The sequence below is a fragment of the Crinia signifera genome, chromosome 6, assembly GCF_055691185.1.
Source record: "Crinia signifera chromosome 6, ASM5569118v1, whole genome shotgun sequence".
Classification (NCBI taxonomy): domain Eukaryota; kingdom Metazoa; phylum Chordata; class Amphibia; order Anura; family Myobatrachidae; genus Crinia; species Crinia signifera.
The window spans coordinates 229,449,675-229,465,926 of record NC_139222.1 but is presented as its reverse complement, the minus strand read 5'-3'; the positions used below and the strand labels follow the sequence as shown (position 1 = coordinate 229,465,926).

The window sequence follows — 16,252 nt, the reverse complement described above, 5'->3', positions numbered from 1 at the left end:
TCTTCTGATCTTACGTGCTGCATGAAAGATCAGAAGATTTAACAAAAGATCCATAGGAACGCACACGGGATCGTAAGAAAAATATTTGGTAAAGATGTGCGCTTGCCTGAAAACTTTTGTCCAGGACAGGCAAAAGATTTGAAGGCTAATTTATGCACACATCTTATGATTGCAGATCTTTCTAGTGTGTGGGCACCTTTACTTAGAGCAGCAAGTGAAGCTATATTGGTGATATCATAGAAGTCAACTTTATGTCATTGTATTATTTGCCTGGTAATTTGCTTTTCTGTGTGAAAGAGGGGTCAGGCTGGGACCGGCAAAACAACCCGGCAGGCAAATATAGAGTAAAATCTGGGATTTAAGGGCTATTCTGTCTGAAAGTGGTATTATATCATATGCTAAAATAGGATCTTACTAAGAAAGCACCGTAATGCCACAGAAAATGACATGGGATAATTAGAAGCTCAAACTTTGACTCCCAGGAGAAGAAAACAAAAAGCAAACCCTAAATTATTGCAGCCACTAAAACACTAACCCTGACATCCAGAGTTATTCCTGGACTTCAAAGGACCTCAACTGTGAACTTTGTCTGTGAAGATTAAGACAAACTTTCCTGATAAGGACGTTTGATGTCTCTAAAGAGCCGTTTTGTTTGATTAAAATACCATGACGAGGCGTTTTTCACATCTACTACAGGTCCCCATAAATAACCAAGAATATATCAATTTTTTTTTTTTAAATCTTTGATGTTTGTATATTTTCCCTCTGTATTTGTGGGTATCTTCCCTTTTAAAAGAGCAAGAATAACACAAATTCAATTATTTTCTAAATTGAAATGCAATTAATGTGTACACCACAGAAGACTTTGGGTCTAATTGCGCGCAATGCCAATATTTACAGAGATGAGCGATCATAGGCCAACTGTGCACGTGCCAAGGCACCTTAGTAATGTTGCTTGAAGTGAGGATTTATATGTGATTGTCAGTCAGGAAACAGTTGTGGGGAGGTAGAGAAAGGAGTGGCAAAAACTCAGGCATGTTGCGATCGGTTACCCAGGGGGTTGATTATCGAAGGTTTTACAACTGGCACTGCCTATTTGTATGCAGATGTTTGCATCTACAAAGCTGCTGGTTAATACCCTAATAGAATTGCAAGCTCTTTGTCATTTGCGGATTTTCTCATATACACAGAGCACAATATTGCAATGCAATTGAGAAAGCACTAGCACACAACTCTAAGTACTAGGATTACTTTCTTTGTTCTCAAGTAAAATGTGCTGGTTGTATTAATACTAAAAAATACTGTACTATTATTTATACTAATGTCTTATAATTTGTACTAACGAGAGCTAATAATGTCATTATTGGCTAAGATCAAAGAATTGCCTTCCAAGCATAGAAGAAAGGAGCTAAGCAGAATACTATGGGGTATATTTAAATGCATGTCAAAACCGCAATCTTGCCGAAAAGATGGCAGTTTTCGACATGAACATATCAGAAAGGATTCTATTAAATGCGATCTGTTTTTTTTTCAGCAGGTCGACCTGCTTAAAACCAGGTGGATTGAAGGAATAGCCACAAATCCACCTGCCTTTGATGGAAACACAGCCAAACCCAAAAGGTTTTGGCTGTTTTTCCATCAATCTCAATCCAACAAAAAAAGAAGCTGGAGGCAGGGAGGACGGCGCCGGGTGAGCAGCAGTAGCTTACACAGTGCTGTCCTGTCCACCGCTGCCCACACCCACCCGCCGACTCCCCTATCGACCGCCGACTCCCGTACCCACCACCACCGGGCCGGGTGAGCATCAATCAGCGCCCAAATCTGACGTTGGATTCACTCAGATCCACTCCGGCAAAATAATTTCTGAATAGTTCTGGCATCAATTGAATACATACCTATGGCTCCTAGCATTCCGCCATGACCTTACAAGCAGCCCAACAAAGGCATCCTTTTATAAACTTGTATGCAGTAAATGGTGTCCCTTAAGTAGAAATGTGGGTAAACATAGGCCTAGTCTGGAAGTGGAGACTAGGGATTCTAAGGTGGAGACCTTCAGTATCTTCTACAAGACGTTTGCCATCTTCAAGATTTGAATACCTCTCTACTGTTTTCATGGGTAACTGAATGGCAGCAGTAATTCTACTTCTAGGAAATGCTAAGAGGCTGGTCATAACAGCAAAGACTGCTGTAGGAAGATGGCACGCTACATCTGTGGATTGGCCAAACATAGCTTCCCTTTATAAGACAAGATATGGACTACAAAAAGGCTAGGAGACTTTCAGATTAGAGTGGAGACATTCTGGACCTGCAAGAGAGTAACCAAAACTACTGGGAGAACTCACCAATGGCACGATCACGTTATCATACTACGGCCAATCATTATGTTCAGAAGTACAGTGTGTTTGATAATGTAACCGCCCCAACCACTTTTTGCAGCAACTAGAGACATCAAGAACTATCCACTTTTGCCACCTTCCCCCAGATTTCTTAAAAGCAAAGTAGGAAAAGCAGGAAAGTTTGCTTTATATACAGCATACTCCTGTATCTATTCTAATGACAATGCAGTATATAGTCAGCCATGGCATGCTATAGCAAATAAAGTTACCTGGCATTTCAAATACAAGTTATGTACAAAAAAAAAATTCTGTGCCATATTCCGAACATCTTTAGTATGAACGGCAGCCAAATACTCAGTCCCCTGATGTCATCTTGGAACCGAAAGCAAGTCTCACTGTGACCGGCGGCAATCTCTAAATAGGCTCTAATGGATTCATCAGTGACAGCCCCAGGAAAATATCTGTCTCCGCCACTACAAACCACAGGTAAAAAAAATGCAATGCCAAATGTAATTAGAAACGCACTTGCCTTTTATCTACAGCATTTCCTTATTAACAGCAAATAAGGCATTTTCATGAAAGATCTACTTTGATTGGCACCAAACTGTCGCTTTGCAGTACACTGTTGCTTGTCCTGTTCTTTGCTCGATTCCAGATTGATCATTGAATGACAACTCACTGCTCTGGCTGAAAACCATTTTAATACTGTAAACTGAAGTGATTTGTCCTCCTTCAGCCATTATTACAGAACCTGGAGAGGATCATGCAGAAATAAGCCCCCTGGGCTCTGGCTAGCTACTTGTTCTAGCACTGTCCTTGTTCCCAATTGTACAGAGCTGCAGAGTATACTGATGTTAAATATTAATAATGTTGTAATAGTGGACAGCTACTGCATGACAATTGTTATAGCACACTGTGATCTGACTGAGAAACAAAAAGAACATAAGTAAGGATTAAGTACGATATAAATTTAAACTTATATCATCCCCTAATTGGCTGAACATTTAAGTGTACCATTTTATAAAGGCTGCTTGAGTAGGAGGACCCATAACAAATTATAATTCCTGTGATTGGTCACAACGACGACAATGGGGAACCAAGTAAATGTATATATGTTGTAGCCATAGTTCGATATCTTATTATTTATAGGTGTATCTGTCAATCATCCCAATTTCATCATGACAATCCATATTTGGATGTCCCAATCTGCCAGCTGGGAGGTACAGCAGAGCCGCTGTGAACAGGTGCTGCATGCAGAATAGAAAAGGTGACGGTAGTGGGTTAACTGAAAGAACAGGGCCACCCTAATGCTTTTCAGATCCACACAAGATCCTGTGACACAGACACATCACCATGATGTGGACATGACCCTTCTTGATGTTGCCTGGCCCCTGATCCCAACTAGCATATCCGCTAATGTTGGGAAGTATTTCTTAGGTAGTGATAAGGTTTTAAGTAGGCCTGCCTGTCTCACACACACACACACACGGTAGAGACAGACAGGCAATGAGGGGGAATTCAAATGATTTTCCCCACATCCACCACTGCATTGGGTGCAACAGAGCAATTCAATTGTTGCTCCGTTCCATGCGGAGACACATTGCAGCTCGTAGCTCCAAGAAGTGTTGAGCTGAAATGTGAGAAAAGTGATCCTTTTGGAAGCCTTTCACATCAAAACCAAGACTTTGGTCGGGGCTTACGGTCGTATTATGGACCACACTTAGGACGACATTCATTAGGTCGACACCGTTGGGTCGACAGGCAGGAAAGTCGAGGGTTCTAGGTCGACGTGGTTGAAGGTCGACATGGTTTTAGGTCGACATAGCGTTAGGTCGACATGGGTTATGACGACAGGTTGCGAGGTCGACATGGGTTTTTCACTGTTTTTTGTTTTTGAGCCGGCATGTGCCTACAGGCGGTATTTCATGCCCTACCATCCAATAGGGCGTGGTGGGACAATATAATAGTGTGCCGAGCGCAGCGAGGCATCGTACCCCGAAGCATTGCGAGCGAAGCGAGCTATGCAAGGGGCTGCGGTTGACTTCAAACAGTGTCCATGTCGACCTCGCGACACAACCCATGTCGACCTAAACCCATGTCGACCTTGTCACCGGTCGACATTCAACCATGTCGTCCGAGAACCCTGTCGACCTTACTGCATGTCGACCCAACGGTTTCAACCTAATGACTGTCGATCTTAGTGTGGTCGATAAAACGTTCCACACCCTTTGGTCAGGTTAGGCTCTTCTACATGGCTAACCCAGTCTGTTTGTCTGGACACAAGCAGTGCAAAAAAAAATGATTGAATCCCCACAATCTCCAGTCACTTAAGGTGGGAGACTGGGCGCACAAAACAATTGACTTGCCTGTGATGTCAGCAGCATCTAGTGACTGGATAGGTTGACTTTTCTGAATATTAGTTCAACCTACAAAATAGCTGCCTCCAGCATCACTTGTGCTATAAATATATAATTTCACTAATTTACCAGCACACAATGACAAACACAATGCTATACCAATCCCTTTGTTATGTCGATAATAAAGATCATCACTTCATTAAAAATTCATTACAACACAATTGACTTACCATTAGATATATTAAAATGCTCTGGTACCCCAGAAAGAGGTCATGAAAAAGCTGTAGGAAGTAATAGTATTTTAAAATAAAGACAATTATTAGATGGCTGTGCTGATAAGGATGACTGAACGCAACAAACATGCTGCAAAGAAATTTAGGCATAGCTAAAGCAGCCATTTGTTTAAAAAAAAAAAAAAAAGTAAAGGTGAATATGAAAATAAGCTGTAAGCCAGGGAGGCTCGAGGGGGGGCTGCACAGTACAAAACTCAAATAGGGGAGCCACACCAACTGACATTCCAAACGGACTCCTGGCAGTTGGTGTTGCTCCCCTATTTGAAATTTAAACTGCGCTGCAGCCCCTTCCACTGGCTGCAAGTCACAGGACCCAATCACACTTTCCTGGGGGACCGGGAGGGGGACCCTTCCGGCCATTCCGGGAGGGTAGGCAACCCTCATTAACCATGTTAATTCAATGGTTAATTTAAGTTGATTCAATGGAAAGGGAAAAACTATGGGTGAAATTTAACATGATGAGAGATTCAGAAAGTGAGAGTTTTGGTAAGAAATCTCCAGTTTTTTTAAAGCGGTAATCATTTACACTGCAAAATCAAACTGGTTTTGCAGTGTACATGATTGCTGCTTTAAAAAACCTGGAGATTTCTTACCAAAAGTCTAACTTTTTGAATCTCATCCTATTAAATTTCACCCTATATATGTATACATCATAACAGATACATTGCCCATACCTCCCAACTTCTGTGCTGTTGAAATAGGGACACTCGCTCGGCGAAGCCGCGCGAGCGCCCGGAAAGGGGGCGGGACGTATGCAAATGAGGGTGCGGCTTATGCTAATTAGCCGCAACCTCATTTTCATACGAGAATAGACGCAGCAGGTATGACCAACTTAAATATGTTCTTTAGTATACTGTATGAGTGCCACAGGTAATAAGAGAAACATCTAAGGAATGCAGTCTATAGGTCTCACCCAGAAATTACTATTTAGAACGAAGAATATGAACTTTCATTTACATTTCAAAGACACTCCTGTACTTGCTGCATTAAAAGACGACTTGAAAACCCTACCTACAGAACAGGACTGGAATTAAAGGAAATGATACACAAGTGTGTTTTGTATGAAAGGTATATATGAAAGTCTTCACAGAGGTATGAGACCCACATTTGTCTTAGTATAAAAATATGGGAGATGTACTTTGCATAAATTATAGAATTAAATTAATCACCATGTATTTTTTACATTTAAACAGCATGTATTTTCCGAAAAAAGAAACACTAGGTGCCAATTGTGTGGCAGCAATGCCAATATTAGGAGCAAGGCCGGTACTTGTTTCCTAGCATGGCGCCACCGATTTTAATTATATTGATCGGGGCCGCAAAAATCGCGTCGATCGCATTGCATGCCAACCAAATCGCATGCGATGCAATCGACGCGATTTTTACATTGGAATCAGTGTAAAATGGTCCCCGAGATCCAATTTTACATTGATTTCAATGTAAAAAGCCCTAAAACCATTCATTTTGATAGCAAACCCCCACCCCCCCCCCCCCCCATATGGGTGAAATGACCCTCCATTGTTAGCGCCACCTCACTATTGACGCCAACCCGAAGCGTGGCGAGCGCAGCGAGCCCACGAGGGGCGGCGGTACGCGTCCTATGACCTTTTCATACCCCCACTATCCACGTCGGCGTGGAGTTGATTTTATATAGTGTGGTGAGCGCAGCAAGCCACCGAGCCCGAAGCGTGGCGAGCCCCACGAGGGGACGCGCATTACTTCACAGATATACGCCTGCGCTCGCCACGCTTCGGCCTTGGTGGCTCGCTGCGCTCGCCACACTATATAAAATCATCTCCACGCCGATGTGGATAGTGGGGGTATGAAAAGGTCGGAGTACCGCCGCCGCTTGCCACACTTCAGGTTGGCGTCAATAGTGGGGTGGTGTTAACAATGGGGGGGCATTAACCATACTTAATACCCATGAGGGAGGCTATACAATGAGAAATTGGCCATATTGGCCCTTTTCCCATTGTTCCCTATGTAAAATCGGGTTGATCGCGTTGATCGCATCAGATGCCATTATAATGGCATGCGTCCGACGCGATCAACGCGATTTTAACTTTAAAACTAATTTAACATTGTTCTCTATGGGAAAATCTCGTTGATCGCGTCGGTCGCATCGCGGCCCATTATAATGGGCCGCGATGGACGCGATTTTGTCTTTACCGGCAATTAAAGCTGGTAATTGACAGAAAATCGCGTCCATTGCGTCGATCGCATGCCTTAAGTACCTTAACTTAAGGCATGCGATCAACCCCGACGGGCGCCGTGCTAGGAAACAAGTACCGCAAGGCCTTGTGTGGGATCTCGTCAGAATGTCAACATTCAGAATGCTCGACACACATAATATGGATATGAACATAAGGTCAACAAGAAAGATGTTGACATTCACAAATGTCAGTATGTTCATAATGTTGAAAGCAGATTTTTGTGTTATTATATTTAGGGTTCGAGTTATGGGGCCTACACACGGGGAGATGCTAGATAGCTTAGCACACAGCGCTGCACAGCGATGTATATTTCATGTTCAGTGACCATTATCAGTACGAAGATCCTTGCATTCTCACTTTGCTTGACATGGTTCAGGCAGGATGGCTCGCCAATACAAATCCACATGGATAGTAAATCAAGCAAATGTTGGGAAACTGTGAAACAAAATACATATGGAAGAATTCTGCAATGCTTTTTAACAATATACAATTCATCTATTTTCATTTAGGCGACATTTCAATCAAATTTGTATTGTAAGATTTATTGAACGTTTCACCAATCAACATATTGGATGAAAATCATTACTTCTTTTTACAATCAAGTAAATGTTTTTCAGACACAGGCTACTTTTAGCATACTAAATAGAAACGGGCCCATTACAGATTCGTAGGGGATAGAGAAGTGTAAAATAGGCCAAAGTGCTCGCTGTGATTTCTAAAAAGAAACAAATAAAATACAAGCACAAAGGCAAGATTAAAAGGACATTATTAACCCTGAGTAATGAAGATAGGAAAAAATTTAAACTATTTGTGCGTCTTGCTGTTGCTGGGTCACACAATCCAGGGTGCGAAGACCCAGAGGTGACCAAATAACTGCTCCGGGTACACAGCACATGCTATTCCGACTGCTGCAAGAGGAAACTTAAAGAACCTTCCCACACTAGTAAAGGTTACATCCAGATCAGCTACTACAGGAAATTGAATTTCTAAGTTACTAATATTTATTTTATTAAATAGATTTAAACTAAACCACAAAATGCTTATTGGTTCCTTTCTAGGATCAACATCAAGGCTCATAAGGTGATTTTCACTGAAGCTCTCAAGAACAAGCATTGCAGATAATCCTATTAAACATTTTTATAGATGCACGGACATTATACTTATTCCTCTAGCCAACAATACCCATACTACTCTGTTGCAAACTTTCCTGTTTTTACTATATTAAACATATAATTCATAAGAGATGTGTAGAACGAGGCTGTAAATACAAAAAATGTCAACAAATTAATAACGCCTTCCTGGTAAGTTATACTGAAATACCGTCCAGGATGCTTTTCCTAAAGAAGATTATATCTTTTCAAACCCCTTGAGTCATTAAAAAGAGGCTTAAGACACTTAGATTAAACAGTGTCTAACGTGCTACACAGACAATTGGTAGCACGTGACTCTCCGGCATCCAACACATAAACATTTCTCCAGTCAAGTTATCCAAGAGGTAGCGGACAAAACCGTTCTTCACTCAAAGCAATACAGTCACTCTAGCATTGCAATGAATGAGACCTTTACTACCGGGAAGCTTAGCCAATACTCTTGGTGTTATGTACACCAAGAAAGAATTTTCACTGTGAAAATCCATACAATAGGTTTTATATGAAAATTTTTGTATTTCACTTTATTGTTTTTAGAGGAAGATTGTCCTTGTAACTTGATTTTATTTTAACCTTTTTTATATCAAATAACACCGATTTAGGGGGGTATTCAATCTCCTGCTGCTATTTCCGATGGAGGAATTAGGGTCGGGCCCAATTCAATGCATTGAACAGGGATCTTGGCAGAACGGACCCAACTTTACAAGCAGTCGGCCCGTTCTGCCAAGAACGGCCAGGAATTGTCGAGCACCTGATGGCAGCTCGACGAGTTACAGTTGTTTCTCGCGTCCACATCCCCTTTTCGGTGCTCGGACATTGAATCCCGTCTGCGGAATCACTGTCAAGCCAGCCGAGAACGGGACAAGGTCACGTCTGTTGGGCCAGCCCGACAGTCAAGACCCGGGATTGAATATCCCCCAATGTCTAAGCAGAAATAACACAAAAACATAGAATTTGACAGAAGGTAAGAACCACATCTAGTCTTCCCATGTATATGCACACACTTACACACTAGGGTTAAATTATGTAGGGAGAATATTTTTGAAATATAGGACGAAACCAGAGGGCCCGGAAGAAGCCCATGCAAGTAAAGGGAAAACATACAAACTCCACACAGTTAGGGCCATGGTGGGAATTGAACCCATGACCTTATATGGAGCAAGCAAGCAAAAGAGATCTTATTGCTGCTCTGGAGAAATGACCAACATTTCCTCAGCTTCATTACACCACATTAACAGAACACCAATGCTTATTACAAGTAGCTTTACCTTCAGATGGAATCTCATGGTCCTCTCCTTCCTCTACTTAAATCCATGTTGAACGGCATATCATTGTGAATGTGTACTGCTGTAGGTAAAAAAAAAGTAACAAGCTGAGTACTTAGAAACAATATACAAAATAGTTATACAGCATAAAAAAAAAAATATAATGGGTATCTGAAAGAGCAAATGAGTTTTAGTTTAGTACATGGCCTGCTACAATTCACTGCCCCCAAAAATGTATACGCATAGAAGGTCCTAACTATAAACACTGACCAGCCTCAACAAGGTAGTGATAAATGCGTTCAGCCCAAATAAAGAAGTGGCTGGAGACATCAGCAGAGATACTTGTTCTGACCATACGGCAACACACTCACTGTAGGTCAGCAGGAGTCTGATACCACCAAAGGTAATATAAAGCTAATAATAATAATATAAAGCTAAATTTGTTGAAACGCTAACCCCTTTGGTGGACTTCAATTGTTCCCCCGTCTAAAGTGGAGATATTCAATAGTTCTTTTTTTTGCACATATTGCGCTTGTTATGCTGTGTACACACGGGGGCGATAGGGGCTATAATCGCTGGGAATATGGTCGCAGGCGACCATATTGCCAGTGATGGAAGTGTGCCCCGGCGATAAATCGCCGGGTGCACGCTCCCGTTTACAGCCCCATTGTAATCGCTGGTCGCAGGAGCTTGCTCCTGCGACCAGCTGATTACGTCTGCGGCACTGCCGGCAGAGGTTCCCTTTTATCAGTGACCATCTCTGGTCGCTGATGAAAAGGAGACACTGGGCAATATATTGCTCAGCCATATATTGCTAGCAATATATGGCTGAGCAATATATCTCCCCCGTGTGTACGGGACTTTAGGGTCAGGTTTAGCCACACATTGCGGTCACGTGATGCAAAATGTCCCATTTGTGCGCTCAAACAGTTCACTTTTTTCGCATTTCAGCTTACTACCAACAGGGGTAGCGAGCTGAAATTATTTTTTGCATACCATTGGCTGAAACAATTGAATAGTAGTCGGCAGGTGCGAGGAGGGAGGAGACTATCGTATACTGACCTTTGAAATTATCATTGTGTTTGGGAATACCTATCTAAATTGTGTTATGACACTGCAAAAATCTTTTGGAGCCCTATACAAAATGTAATAATAATACTACTCATTCATATATGTAACAATTACAAATTTTTGACGCAACCTGCACTTTATCACTGTGCTGGAACAGGGCCAGTTGGGTGAACGCACACTATTGCATCAAAGAGCCAACAGACGTATATCCCTGAGGACAAATAGATGGTCCACTGTACATAACAAGCAAACTTAAGCCTTGTTACATTATCTGTATTTTAGAAGCTCTAGAAAGCTGTTCTGTATGATTATAGAGAACCTGACACTAATAGAGGTTACAAACAGTGAGATTTCCACTATTATTCTATTTGATTTTGCTTATAGAAGCAAAATGGAATCGAAATTGAATGGGCATTGAATGGTTTTCCACATTCGATGCAGAGTCGATCCCGATGCACGTTCATGTTTAGTGGAAATCGAGAAAAAAAAAAAAATAGTTTGGCCAGGCAAGATTATGTAGTAGAAATCAAATCGAAATGTCAGATCAAATCAAACGGCACATCAAATCGAATTTAATTCCACATCTAATGCCCCATACACACACTTCGATTCAGCATCATTTTCAATTACATTTTGCTTATAGAAGCTAAATCGAATCGAAAATTAACCTAAATCGAAGCATGCGTATGTGTATGAATTCAATTTAATTTGATATGCCATTCGATTTAATCTGGCATTCGACTCTATTTGGATTAAAAAATGCCTGGCAAGTCTATTTCTGCTTTGATCTTCCAGATTGAAGGCAGCTCACAGCTTACATGCTGCTCAAAGTTGCATCTCCCCCGCGTGGCGTACTCGCCGCGCTGTCCTCCTGCCGTACCCTCCCCTCCCTCCTGTTCATTGCCGAGTCCCGGCGGCTGCCGATATCATATCGAAGTGTGTGAACATGCTTTAACTATGTGTACCCACTATATAACAATGATGCTCAATACTTTGTGCCCTATGACTCTAGAATTTTTTTTTAAAAATAGGAGGAGAGAATAAATAAAGAAGATTCCTCTGAGCCTAGAAGACAACACACAATATAGTAAGATCTCTGTGGGGACTGATTTCCGCTGTACAAGCACAGCGGAGAGGGGATGGGCAGGAAAACGGCCTGGCATTGAGCATAGTTCATAGTTGTTATATCAAGAATTACAAGAATACAATTTGTGTGTATATATTATTCAGCATTTACTGCACAGTAACAATGGGTCAGTTTGGCTTAGTACACTATACTAATTTAGGCAGGTAGAGCGGCCATCTTGGTGCAGGGTTGAGTGGTTATATACAATACATCATATCCTAACCCCTGATGATGTCTCTTGGTAAGGTTTGCCTGCTTTACTAAGGCCTGCTTTTATTAGAAGTAACAAATAATAACAATTAGTAAAGTAGTGTTTGGACTGAACTCCATACAACATATTTCTCGGTACTTGTTTCCTAGAACGGCCACAATCGCGGGCATCGTGTACCTTAAAGTTAAGGTACACGATGCCCGCGATGGACCCGATTTCCTTTGAAATCAGGTCCATTTTGCCGGTAAAGGCAAAATCGGGGGCATCGCGTCGGTCGCGGCCATTAACATGGCTCCCGACGCGATGCCCGCGATTTTGCCATAGGCTTCAATGTTAAAATATTTTTTAACATTGAAATCGGGAGCATCGCGTCGGTCTTGTGCCATTATAATGGCACAAGATGAGATGGACTTGATTAAGTCCATCTCACATAGGAAACAATGTGAAATGGGCCAATATGACCCATTTCACATTGTATATGGCCCCGTCGTCACCCCATGATTGACGCTAACCCGAAGCGTGGCGAGCGCAGCGAGCCCGCGAGGGGCTGCGGTGCGCGTCCTCCGACCTTTTCATACCCCTACTATCCACGTCGGTGTGGAGTTGAGAATATAAAGTGTGGCGAGCGCAGCGAGCCACCGAGCCCGAAGCGCGGCGAGCGCAGCGAGCCCCGCGAGGGGACGCGTATACCTGTGAAGTTATACGCGTCCGCTCGCCACGCTTCAGGCGCGGTGGCTCGCCACACTTTATATTCTCAACTCCACGCCGACGTGGATAGTAGGGGTATGAAAAGGTCGGAGGACGCGCACCGCTGCGCTCGCCACGCTTCGGGTTGGCGTCAATCGTGGGGTGGCGTTGAGGGGGTAAAATTGGGAGTCTGGGGAATATTTTACATTGAATCCAATGTAAAATAGGGTCCCAGAGACCCTATTCACATTTGATTCAATGTAAAAATCGGGTCGATCGCGTCGGTCGCATCGCATGCGATGCGACCGACGCGATTTTTCCGACACGACCACCCCGATGCAAATCGGTGTGGCCATGCTAGGAAACAAGTACCTATTTCTCTATGGGAAGAAGTTACACAGTAATCCCACTTGCTGTCAGATCACAGACCCTACAAATTCAACATGGATGTGTATACAGACGCCATAATCCCCACAGCCGTTATTACCGAACGTAAGTATTCCTTATGGAGCCCCTGTTGGGATTCTCTGTATAGGGATGCTGGGTTCAGTCTTTTCATATAGTATATATTCATTCTGTACACCAATAGTAATTCCATTTTTTAGACCATCCTTGTTTATATCTTTGAAATATCTTCAGCAGTATTTGAAACCAGAGCAGCAACTGAATTTAGAGCGTCTGTCTCTCGCCACTCTCTAACACACACACACACACACTCTCACAACCACAGAGTACTGGAGCACTGCAGACACTCTGTTCTACAACCTGTCATTTTATTTATGTCAAATGACACAGTATAAAACAAAAACACCTGTCACAATTAGAGACAACTGGGTATAATTTAAAGCCACACAGTTCTGTAGTATGAATAGAGAATCATTCTGCAAAGGAAACCAGAATTCCCATGACCTCCTCACTGCTAGCAAGTACATCACTTCAAGGCCAAACAAACAGCAGATTTGTGTGGTCCCTTATTGATCTTACCGAGATCACTCCAGGTCAGTGTAGGAGAAGCCAAAAACCCAAATCAACACAGCTGCTCAAAAAACATGGCAGAAAGGATCGTCTAATGGACAGGCCTAACAAACATGTATTCTATGTAAGCCTTTTCTTTTATGTAACATTCTATTTTCTTAATTAACAGGAAACTATAAGCCCCAGTTGCTCTTTAAATTGATAAAAGTACCAAAATTGTATTGCAATATTAATACTTATGATTTATGGGCAACCATGTGTCCAGCTGGTGGCTGTGTGGTGGTCATCATGCTGCCATGATGATGGGCCTATTGTTATGTGGAGGCCTGGATCTGCAGCTCTATCCGCCCATTGTTGATCTGGCCCTGTGCACAGGTAATTCCACAGTAGCTAGACATTGAGAGGAAATAAAGCAGTTGGCCGGCACAGGCACAGAAAATGGAGGGGGGGGGGGGGGGGGGTGTGATCATTTTTTTACAGTACAGGATTGGTGATACTTTCCTGCAGGTTTTAATGGCTTCTTGTCAGGTGCCATAAGGAATGTGCATGAGTGAACAATAAAAGCAGCAACATAAGAGGGTTTTAAGTTTGTTTGTTTTTTATGACACAAGACTATAATAATCCCAGAAACCAGCGAGCCACTGAGCCCGAAGCGTGGCGAGCGCAGCGAGCCCCGCGAGGGGACGTGGAAGACATGTAAAGTAATCAGAGGAACCACCCCTGATGAAAACTGCCTATGAGCAGTTGAAACGGCTGTCAGGTAATACAGCTGTTACTGTCTACATGATGCTGACTTATTAAGTCACCTATACTTGAACTCTGTGTGCCGGCTCCATTCCTCACGTCGTGAGGGGTAAGTGCTTTTTATATATATATATATATATATATATATATATATATATATATATATATATATATATATATATATATTAATGTATAAAGGCCCATTTTCCTCCACAGGTGCTGGAGTAGCTTCAAGATGCAAATTCTGTTATGTATTACAAGTGCAAGCGGTGATCAATGACTGGGTAATACGAATCATAGGGGCAGGAAGTGGCTGAAAGTGCCTGAAGATAGCATGTTTGCCGTCTCGCTCACACCTAGCAGTGTGGGCGGGGGCATGGGTCAGTGACGGGGGGCATAGCCCATGAGAACGCCCAGCGTTTCTCAGCATTTCCATGAAAACGGTGGGCGTTACCATCCAAATTGCCCAGTGATGCGGGGGGCAGGCAGCTGACGTCAGCGGATGTCAGCTGCCCACCTACATCCTGCACCCGGCGCTCGCAGATCAGAGACACCATAGAGGTGTCTCTCTCTGCGAGCGCAGCAGAAATCATTCGATGGTCACCAACCATCGAATGATTTCTCCCCGCACCCAAGGCTGTGAATGGATGATTATGCAAATCATCCATTCGCAGTCATGCGGGGGATCGTGTATGCGAGGGGGGCCCTCACTGCGGACGGAATTTAGTCCACACGCAACGCTACGAATTTCGCAGCATTGCGTGTGGACCAGAATAAGGTCCAATATGCGGAGATAAAACTCTGTAAAAAGAACTAGTAAAATCATAAGAACACAAAAAGGCCTGTAGACTTTCAAGGTCCTCTGTTGTGTGTAACCAACTGTAGCAGTCCCAAAATCAACACATGATTCACTTAAACAATAAAATAATGATAACCCAGAGCTCTCATATCATAGATCATAACAAATGATTTCTCTGACTGCTTCAGACCCAGCCCTGCAGCACTGTGTGTGACCTGTACAGAGGAACCATTACTAGACCTCCAGGAAATACTCCAGCAGGCTCCCCCGTCACACCCTTCAGGGATACTGTATGTCACATATACTGTAGAGCCAGGAGTCCATGCATTGATATATATCCACAAAACAGTACGAAACTCTTATTACAGTTATCTAATAAAGCACATAAACAGATGGACAAATAACAGAAGCCCTAAAATAAACATGAAATGTGGAATATGCTTTTCTAGAAATATTTAATGTATGATTAGAAGCTACAGTCCTGTTCATGTACAAAGACTGCAGAGGGCATGAACTGAAATAGTTATAATTAACCGAATGCTACACTATTTACGTGAGAGTGCAATAACTCAGCCAACAGACATTCTTACATTACAGCTCACACACAACCCACAATTCAAAGCCACTGGCATATCCCAAGTGCATTAGGAATTAACCCATTTGGGGAATCCTGTTAAAATGTAGAAAAGGTAAAGGAGTATTGATGGTTTCATTCTAGAACGCAATGTACAATAAGCAGCAAATTGGATGGAAAAACATTTCATACAGTATCAAGGCAGAATCAGAACTCATTAGACTAGCTGAGATTACCTGTCGGGTACCTGGCACAGGGCAAGCATGACCATATACCAGAACAGACGGGTACCTGACACAGGGCAAGCATGACCATATACCAGAACTGACGGGTACCTGACACAGGGCAAGCATGACCATACACCAGAACAGACGGGTACCTGACACAGGGCAAGCATGACCATACACCAGAACAGACGGGTACCTGACACAGGGCATGACCATATACCAGAAC

At 42.7% G+C, this 16,252-nt stretch overlaps 1 protein-coding gene across 3 annotated transcripts in view; it reads right to left on the bottom strand.

Moving 5' to 3' along the window:
• The window catches only part of SGMS1 (sphingomyelin synthase 1), a 246,980-nt gene that overhangs the window by 96,185 nt on the left and 134,543 nt on the right, over positions 1–16,252 (bottom strand). For all 3 annotated transcript variants that reach the window (XM_083149071.1, XM_083149073.1, XM_083149074.1), the window contains exon 3: positions 9,616–9,694. The gene's annotated coding sequence lies outside the window, so the exon portion shown is untranslated. The remainder of the gene's footprint in view (positions 1–9,615; positions 9,695–16,252) is intronic.